The sequence below is a fragment of the Bombina bombina genome, chromosome 10, assembly GCF_027579735.1.
Source record: "Bombina bombina isolate aBomBom1 chromosome 10, aBomBom1.pri, whole genome shotgun sequence".
In the NCBI taxonomy this organism is placed as follows: domain Eukaryota; kingdom Metazoa; phylum Chordata; class Amphibia; order Anura; family Bombinatoridae; genus Bombina; species Bombina bombina.
The window spans coordinates 182,923,259-182,932,697 of NC_069508.1; the positions used below are offsets into that span (position 1 = coordinate 182,923,259).

A 9,439-nucleotide genomic window follows, 5' to 3' on the forward strand; every position below is an offset into this window, starting at 1 on the left:
CCTTGGCCATGTCTCTGAGTATTGCACACCTTGTGCTTTTGGGCACTCCAGTGATGTTGCAGCTCTGAAATATGGCCAAACTGGTGGCAAGTGGCATCTTGGCAGCTGCACGCTTGACTTTTCTCAAGTCATGGGCAGTTATTTTGCACCTTGGTTTTTCCACACCCTTCTTGCGACCCTGTTGACTATTTTGAATGAAACGCTTGATTGTTCGATGATCACGCTTCAGAAGCTTTGCAATTTTAAGAGTGCTGCATCCCTCTGCAAGATATCTCACTATTTTTTACTTTTCTGAGCCTGTCAAGTCCTTCTTTTGACCCATTTTGCCAAAGGAAAGGAAGTTGCCTAATAATTATGCACACCTGATATAGGGTGTTGATGTCATTAGACCACACCCCTTCTCATTACAGAGATGCACATCACCTAATATGCTTAATTGGTAGTAGGCTTTCGAGCCTATACAGCTTGGAGTAAGACAACATGCATAAAGAGGATGATGTGGTCAAAATACTCATTTGCCTAATAATTCTGCACTGCCTGTAGTACACTCTGGATTAATATACATATATAGTACACTCTAGTTTGGTATACATATACAGTACACTATGGGTTGATATACATATATAGTACACTCTAGTTTGGTATACATATATAGTACACTATGGGTTGATATACATATATAGTACACTCTGGGTTGATATACATATATAGTACACTCTAGTTTGGTATACATATATAGTACACTATGGGTTGGTATACATATATAGTACACTATGGGTTGGTATACATATATAGTACACTCTAGTTTGGTATACATATATAGTACACTATGGGTTGGTATACATATATAGTACACTCTGGGTTGGTATACATATATAGTACACTCTGGGTTGATATACATATATAGTACACTCTGGGTTGATATACATATATAGTACACTCTAGTTTGGTATACATATATAGTACACTCTAGGTTGGTATACATATACAATAGTACATTCTGAGTATACATATATAGTACACTATGGGTTGATATACATATATAGTACACTCTAGTTTGGTATACATATATAGTACACTATGGGTTGATATACATATATAGTACACTCTGGGTTGATATACATATATAGTACACTCTGGGTTGAGATACATATATAGTACACTCTAGTTTGGTATACATATATAGTACACTCTAGTTTGGTATACATATATAGTACACTATGGGTTGATATACATATATAGTACACTATGGGTTGGTATACATATATAGTACACTCTGGGTTGATATACATATATAGTACACTCTGGGTTGATATACATATATAGTACACTCTAGTTTGGTATACATATATAGTACACTCTAGTTTGGTATACATATATAGTACACTATGGGTTGATATACATATATAGTACACTATGGGTTGGTATACATATATAGTACACTCTGGGTTGATATACATATATAGTACACTCTGGGTTGATATACATATATAGTACACTCTAGTTTGGTATACATATATAGTACACTCTAGGTTGGTATACATATACAATAGTACATTCTGAGTATACATATGTAGCACACTCTTGGTGCTTGTGAAAGCCCCCCAAAGTGCACTATAATTGTATATCAACCCAGAGTGTACTATATATACCAATCCTGCAGTTATTATTGTAACAAATAAAAAGATGCTACTTTTTTTTATTTTATTTAAATAATGCACACTACACTAAATTATGGGGGCAATTGGTGTACTTTTAGGAAATTAACCAGGATCTTATATCTGGTTAATTTTCTGAGAGCTAGTTACTACCGTGAGCTCGCTGTAGCAATAACTAGCCATTTGTAATGGCAAAACGGGCAAATTAGTGCTCCACTTGTAATCTAGCCCTTTGTTTTTATGCTTCCTGCTGCCCACCTGAGCCCCACCCCACCCAACAATATAAGATCATATTTTCCTGATAAATTGGTCACAAACCAAGGCAATTGGCATACAGAGGGGTGATGAACCTCATCAAACAACCAAGCATTATTAGTTGTAATAATATTAATAAATAACATATTTTCAACCAGAAGAGTTGGAAGGTATAGTTCCCTAAAACTACCCCTCCAAAAGTGCTGCCCTAGGCATGGGCTTAGCTGGTGTACACCAAATGTCTTATATACTTTAAATATATAATTTGGTTGTCAAAGTAATATTTGGATTTTTTTATTTTGAAAATTGCATTGGCATTTTACTATAGGTTTTTGTGAATAAAAAAAAAGTTAAGTTTTTACAGGTGCAGTTACATTACTTTCTACAGGTTTTTGTTTCATGTGTTGGTGCTGAATGTATTCGTTACAATAAAACCATAACCGATTTATTCCTGGTGAGGGCAGCACTGAGACGCTCTAGAATCGACTAAACCTCAGGCTGTGTTTAAATACCCAGGGTGCACTGCGAGGCGAACCACAGCTGTTCCTATTTCTTCATTAGTTTGCTTTTCTTTTGAAACTGATTGAACTTCTCTTATTATTATTATTACGCCTTTTGTTTTTACTAAAAGTTATTCCACGTTATATAGAAATGTGCGTAGTAATTTGCCGCCACTCTATGTTAGATAAGAGTTACTGCACAGACACTCTCGGGCTCAGCGCCAGCACAGTATACTCTGGTTTCTCTTCAGATCGAATAAATCTTTCGCCTTTTACTAAAGATTTCCGTGGAGAGGAACAACCATGAGTTACAATGAATTTTTTGAGGCTCTGCTTTACGCAGAGCTAACATTCAGTGACAAGACAGAATAAAAATTGAATGTGGGTTTAGTTTCACATTATTACTAAATTAGTAATATGTACACACAAAAGTAATGTTAATACCCAGATATCTACAAATCATGCACAGATTAACAGATACTTTGTATCCTATCTATTTGCAGTTCTGTTCCCGAGGTTAACACTTTAATGAGATGTAAACCGTTTACTATAAATACATTAATCTATAAGATAATCACACAGTTTCGTTACATTACAGATCTTCTGTTGTTGGTTATTACAAACTCTGTAAATCTTCACTGTCTCCTGCTATATGGAGCTGGCACTGGCCATTTCTTGGTAGTTTAAATGCAACAAATAGCTCTATTGGGAAACATTTTGCACTTTACAATTTAGAGTCACAATTCTAACCTTTCTTTTATTAGATTCTATTATTAACCAGAGAAGAACAGCTCAGCATGTGGCAGAGCCTCAAAAAATTCATTGTAACTCATGGTTGTTCCTCTCCACGGAAATCTTTAGTAAAAGGCGAAAGATTTATTCGATCTGAAGAGAAACCAGAGTATACAAATGAGGTGCGAATAAAAAGGTGAGTTTTAGGCCAAACCTTTTTAAATTAGAGGGAGGGATTATATTTTGAGTCTGGTATGTGACATAAGAAATAAACTACACATACATAAGCTGAAAACAGAAAAAGGATTCTAGGAAAATTAAGTATTACAAAGAACATCAATTACAAACTAGTAAAACTATAAATCAATGCGCAAGGAATCATGGGTATGCAAATAATCCCGTTTTGTTCCCCAACTAATAAAGCGAAACTACAAAGACGCATGCGCAAATTTGTTTGCAGAAACCCTTTTTGTATACAGCTGTCATTGTTACTTTGCCTCTAATTTATATTCGTCTGATGTACACAGACCTAACATTTATAGTGTCAGACTATTCCTAAACCAGTATATATATATTACATAGTGTCAGACTATTCCTAAACCAGAATATATATATTACATAGTGTCAGACTATTCCTAAACCAGAATATATATATTACATAGTGTCAGACTCTTCCTAAACCAGAATATATATATTACATAGTGTCAGACTCTTCCTAAACCAGAATATATATATTACATAGTGTCAGACTATTCCTAAACCAGAATATATAAACATTACATAGTGTCAGACTATTCCTAAACCAGAATATATAAACATTACATAGTGTCAGACTATTCCTAAACCAGAATATATATATTACATAGTGTCAGACTATTCCTAAACCAGAATATATATATTACATAGTGTCAGACTATTCATAAACCAGAATATATATATTACATAGTGTCAGACTCTTCCTAAACCAGAATATATATATTACATAGTGTCAGACTATTCCTAAACCAGAATATATATATTACATAGTGTCAGACTATTCCTAAACCAGAATATATAAACATTACATAGTGTCAGACTATTCCTAAACCAGAATATATAAACATTACATAGTGTCAGACTATTCCTAAACCAGAATATATAAACATTACATAGTGTCAGACTCTTCCTAAACCAGAATATATAAACATTACATAGTGTCAGACTCTTCCTAAACCAAAATATATATATTACATAGTGTCAGACTATTCCTAAACCAAAATATATATATTACTTAGTGACAGACTCTTCCTAAACCAAAATATATATACATTACAGAGTGTCAGACTATTCCTAAACCAAAATATATATATTACATAGTGTCAGACTATTCCTAAACCAAAATATATATATTACTTAGTGACAGACTCTTCCTAAACCAAAATATATATACATTACAGAGTGTCAGACTATTCCTAAACCAGAATATATATATTACATAGTGTCAGACTATTCCTAAACCAGAATATATATATTACATAGTGTCAGACTATTCCTAAACCAGAATATATATATTACTTAGTGACAGACTCTTCCTAAACCAAAATATATATACATTACAGAGTGTCAGACTATTCCTAAACCAGAATATATATATTACAGAGTGTCAGACTATTCCTAAACCAGAATATATATATTACAGAGTGTCAGACTATTCCTAAACCAGAATATATAAACATTACATAGTGTCAGACTCTTCCTAAACCAAAATATATATATTACATAGTGTCAGACTATTCCTAAACCAGAATATATATATTACATAGTGTCAGACTATTCCTAAACCAGAATATATATATTACATAGTGTCAGACTATTCCTAAACCAGAATATATATATTACATAGTGTCAGACTATTCCTAAACCAGAATATATATATTACTTAGTGACAGACTCTTCCTAAACCAAAATATATATACATTACAGAGTGTCAGACTATTCCTAAACCAGAATATATAAACATTACATAGTGTCAGACTCTTCCTAAACCAAAATATATATATTACATAGTGTCAGACTATTCCTAAACCAAAATATATATATTACATAGTGTCAGACTATTCCTAAACCAGAATATATATATATATTACATAGTGTCAGACTCTTCCTAAACCAGAATATATATATTACATAGTGTCAGACTCTTCCTAAACCAAAATATATATATTACATAGTGTCAGACTATTCCTAAACCAGAATATATATATTACATAGTGTCAGACTATTCCTAAACCAGAATATATATATTACATAGTGTCAGACTATTCCTAAACCAGAATATATATATTACATAGTGTCAGACTATTCCTAAACCAGAATATATATATTACATAGTGTCAGACTCTTCCTAAACCAGTATATATATATTACATAGTGTCAGACTATTCCTAAACCAAAATATATATATTACATAGTGTCAGACTATTCCTAAACCAGAATATATATATTACATAGTGTCAGACTCTTCCTAAACCAGTATATATATATTACATAGTGTCAGACTATTCCTAAACCAGAATATATATATTACATAGTGTCAGACTCTTCCTAAACCAGTATATATATATTACATAGTGTCAGACTATTCCTAAACCAGAATATATATATTACATAGTGTCAGACTATTCCTAAACCAAAATATATATATTACATAGTGTCAGACTATTCCTAAACCAAAATATATATATTACATAGTGTCAGACTATTCCTAAACCAAAATATATATATTACATAGTGTCAGACTCTTCCTAAACCAAAATATATAAACATTACATAGTGTCAGACTCTTCCTAAACCAAAATATATAAACATTACATAGTGTCAGACTCTTCCTAAACCAGAATATATATATATTACATAGTGTCAGACTCTTCCTAAACCAGAATATATATATTACATAGTGTCAGACTCTTCCTAAACCAGAATATATATATTACATAGTGTCAGACTATTCCTAAACCAGAAAATATAAACATTACATAGTGTCAGACTCTTCCTAAACCAAAATATATATATTACATAGTGACAGACTCTTCCTAAACCAGAAAATATAAACTTTACATAGTGTCAGACTCTTCCTAAACCAGAATATATATATTACATAGTGTCAGACTATTCCTAAACCAGAAAATATAAACATTACATAGTGTCAGACTCTTCCTAAACCAAAATATATATATTACATAGTGTCAGACTATTCCTAAACCAGAATATATATATATTACATAGTGTCAGACTATTCCTAAACCAGAATATATATATTACATAGTGTCAGACTATTCCTAAACCAGAAAATATAAACATTACATAGTGTCAGACTATTCCTAAACCAAAATATATATATTACATAGTGACAGACTCTTCCTAAACCAGAAAATATAAACTTTACATAGTGCCAGACTCTTCCTAAACCAGAATATATATATTACATAGTGTCAGACTATTCCTAAACCAGAAAATATAAACATTACATAGTGTCAGACTCTTCCTAAACCAAAATATATATATTACATAGTGTCAGACTATTCCTAAACCAGAATATATATATTACATAGTGTCAGACTATTCCTAAACCAGAAAATATAAACATTACATAGTGTCAGACTCTTCCTAAACCAAAATATATATATTACTTAGTGACAGACTCTTCCTAAACCAGAATATATATATTACTTAGTGACAGACTCTTCCTAAACCAGAATATATATATTACTTAGTGACAGACTCTTCCTAAACTAGAATATATATATTACTTAGTGACAGACTCTTCCTAAACCAGAATATATATATTACATAGTGTCAGACTATTCCTAAACCAGAATATATAAACATTACATAGTGTCAGACTCTTCCTAAACCAAAATATATATATATATATTATATATATATATATATTACATAGTGACAGACTCTTCCTAAACCAGAATATATATATTATATAGTCTCAGACTATTCCTAAACCAGTATATATATATACATTACATAGTGTCAGACTATTCCTAAACCAGAAAATATAAACATTACATAGTGACAGACTCTTCCTAAACCAGAATATATATATTACATAGTCTCTGTCAGACTATTCCTAAACCAGTATATATATATTATTATTATTATCAGGTATTTGTAAAGCACCAACAGATTCCGCAGCGCTGTAAACATAGTCGGTGTACAGGATAGCTTTTGTAGGGGTCAAGTGGGTAGAGGGCCCTGCCGAGAGTTTCACCGTTGTAGTCGGCTCTTATGAAGCGATCTGTAAACAGCTGAGCCCATAGGCTTACATTCTAAGGGGTTCAAGGGGAAAGCAATGGAGTTAGGAAAGGTTAGTGTTGGTTGTATGCATCCCTGAATAGTAGAGTTTTTAGGGAGCGCTTGAAGCTGTTAAAACTAGGGGAGAGTCTTATGGAGCGAGACAGGGAATTCCACAAGATGGGGGCCAGTCTGGAGAAGTCCTGTAAACGGGAATGTGAGGAAGTAACAAGAGAGGAGGAGAGGAGGAGATCGTGAGCTGATCGAAGGGGACAGGAGGGAGAGTATCTAGAGACAAGTTCTGAGATGTAGGGGGGAGCAGTGCAGTTGAGAGCTTTGTATGTCAGGGTGAGGATTTTATGTTTAATCCTAGAGGCAAGAAGAAGCCAGTGACGGGATTGGCAGAGAGGTGCAGCAGATGAAGAGCGACGAGTAAGGAGGATGAGCCTGGCAGAGGCATTCATAATGGATTGTAAAGGAGCTATGCGGCAGCTAGGTAGACCAGAGAGGACGGAGTTGCAGTAGTCGAGGCGGGAAAGGATGAGAGAGTGGATTAAAATCTTGGTTGTATCTTGTGTAAGGAAATGTCTAATTTTAGCGATGTTTTTAAGGTGGAAGCGGCAGGCTTTAGCCAAGCACTGAATGTGAGGAGTGAATGAAAGATCTGAGTCAAGTGTGACCCCAAGACATCGGGTGTGTGGGGTAGGGGTAATGATGGAATTATCAACAGTTATATAAATTTTGGGGGTGGAGACATTGGAAGAAGGGGGAAAAATAAGGAGTTCAGTTTTGGAGAGATTTAGCTTAAGGTAGTGAGAGGATATCCAAGATGAGATGTGAGAAAGACAGTTAGTGACACGGGTTAGTAAGGAAGGAGGTAGGTCTGGTGCAGAGAGGTAGGAGAGATGGTAAGCCTCTCTGAATAGGTGGGTTTTCAAAGATCGTCTGAAGCTATACAAGGTTGGAGACAATCTGATGGAGCGGGGTAGAGAGTTCCAGAGGACAGGAGCAGCACGTGCAAAGTCTTGGAGGCGGGAGTGCGATGTAGAGATAACAGGAGTGTAGAGACGTAGGTCAGAGGTTGATCGAAGAGGACGGGATGGGGAGTATTTCACGATGAGAGAGGAAATATAGTTGGGAGTTAGACTGTTGAGTGCTTTGTAGGTTAGGGCTAATAATTTAAATTGTATTCTGGAGTGTATAGGGAGCCAGTGTAGAGACTGGCAGAGCGGAGCAGCTGATGTAGATCGTCAACTTAGGTGGATGAGTCTAGCAGAAGCATTCATAATAGATTGGAGGGAAGAGAGGCGGTGTTTTGGAAGGTCATTTAAGAGTAGATTGCAATAATCAATGCGTGACAGGATGAGGGAATGAATAAGTATTTTTGTAGTTTTTTGAGTAAGGAAGGGACGAATTCTGGAAATGTTGCGTAGGTGTGAACGGCAGGATTTGGTAAGCGTTTGTATATGTGGGTTGAATGTGAGTTCTGAGTCTAGTGTGACCCCAAGGCAGCGGACCTGGGGTGTTGTGTTGAGAATAGAGTCTCCAATCATCAGAGACATGTCAGGTGTCGGATGTCTCGAAGAGGGGGGGATAAGAAGCAGCTCAGTTTTGGACAGATTGAGTTGGAGGTAGTGTGAAGACATCCAAGAGAAAATTGCAGAGAGGCAGTCAGAAATCTGGTTGAGTAAAGAGGGAGCGATATCAGGAGAGGAAAGATAGATTTGGGTATCATCAGCATATAGGTGGTACTGGAATCCAAAGGAGGCTATAAGTTTTCCAAGGCAGGATGTATAAAGAGAGAAAAGCAAGGGACCCAAAACAGAGCCTTTCGGTACTCCAACTGAGAGAGGCATAGGATCACAAGATGTGTTGTTAAAGGAAACTGAAAACGAGCGGTTTGAAAGATATGATGCAAACCAGGAGAGGGCTGTGTCTCGGATGCCAAATGAATGTAGTATTTTTAGGAGGAGAGGATGGTCAACTGTGTCAAAAGCTGCGGACAGGTCA

General features: G+C 34.9%; 2 non-coding genes across 2 annotated transcripts; one reads left to right on the forward strand and one right to left on the reverse strand.

The window, feature by feature from the left end:
* The first annotated feature begins 2,644 nt into the window (after positions 1-2,644).
* Positions 2,645-2,760, forward strand: LOC128641548 (U5 spliceosomal RNA). The gene has a single exon (XR_008399562.1). It is a non-coding gene; the product is annotated as a U5 spliceosomal RNA (small nuclear RNA).
* A 442-nt stretch (positions 2,761-3,202) lies between these two features.
* On the reverse strand, positions 3,203-3,318 carry LOC128641554 (U5 spliceosomal RNA). The gene has a single exon (XR_008399568.1). It is a non-coding gene; the product is annotated as a U5 spliceosomal RNA (small nuclear RNA).
* Between the last annotated feature and the right edge of the window lie 6,121 nt (positions 3,319-9,439).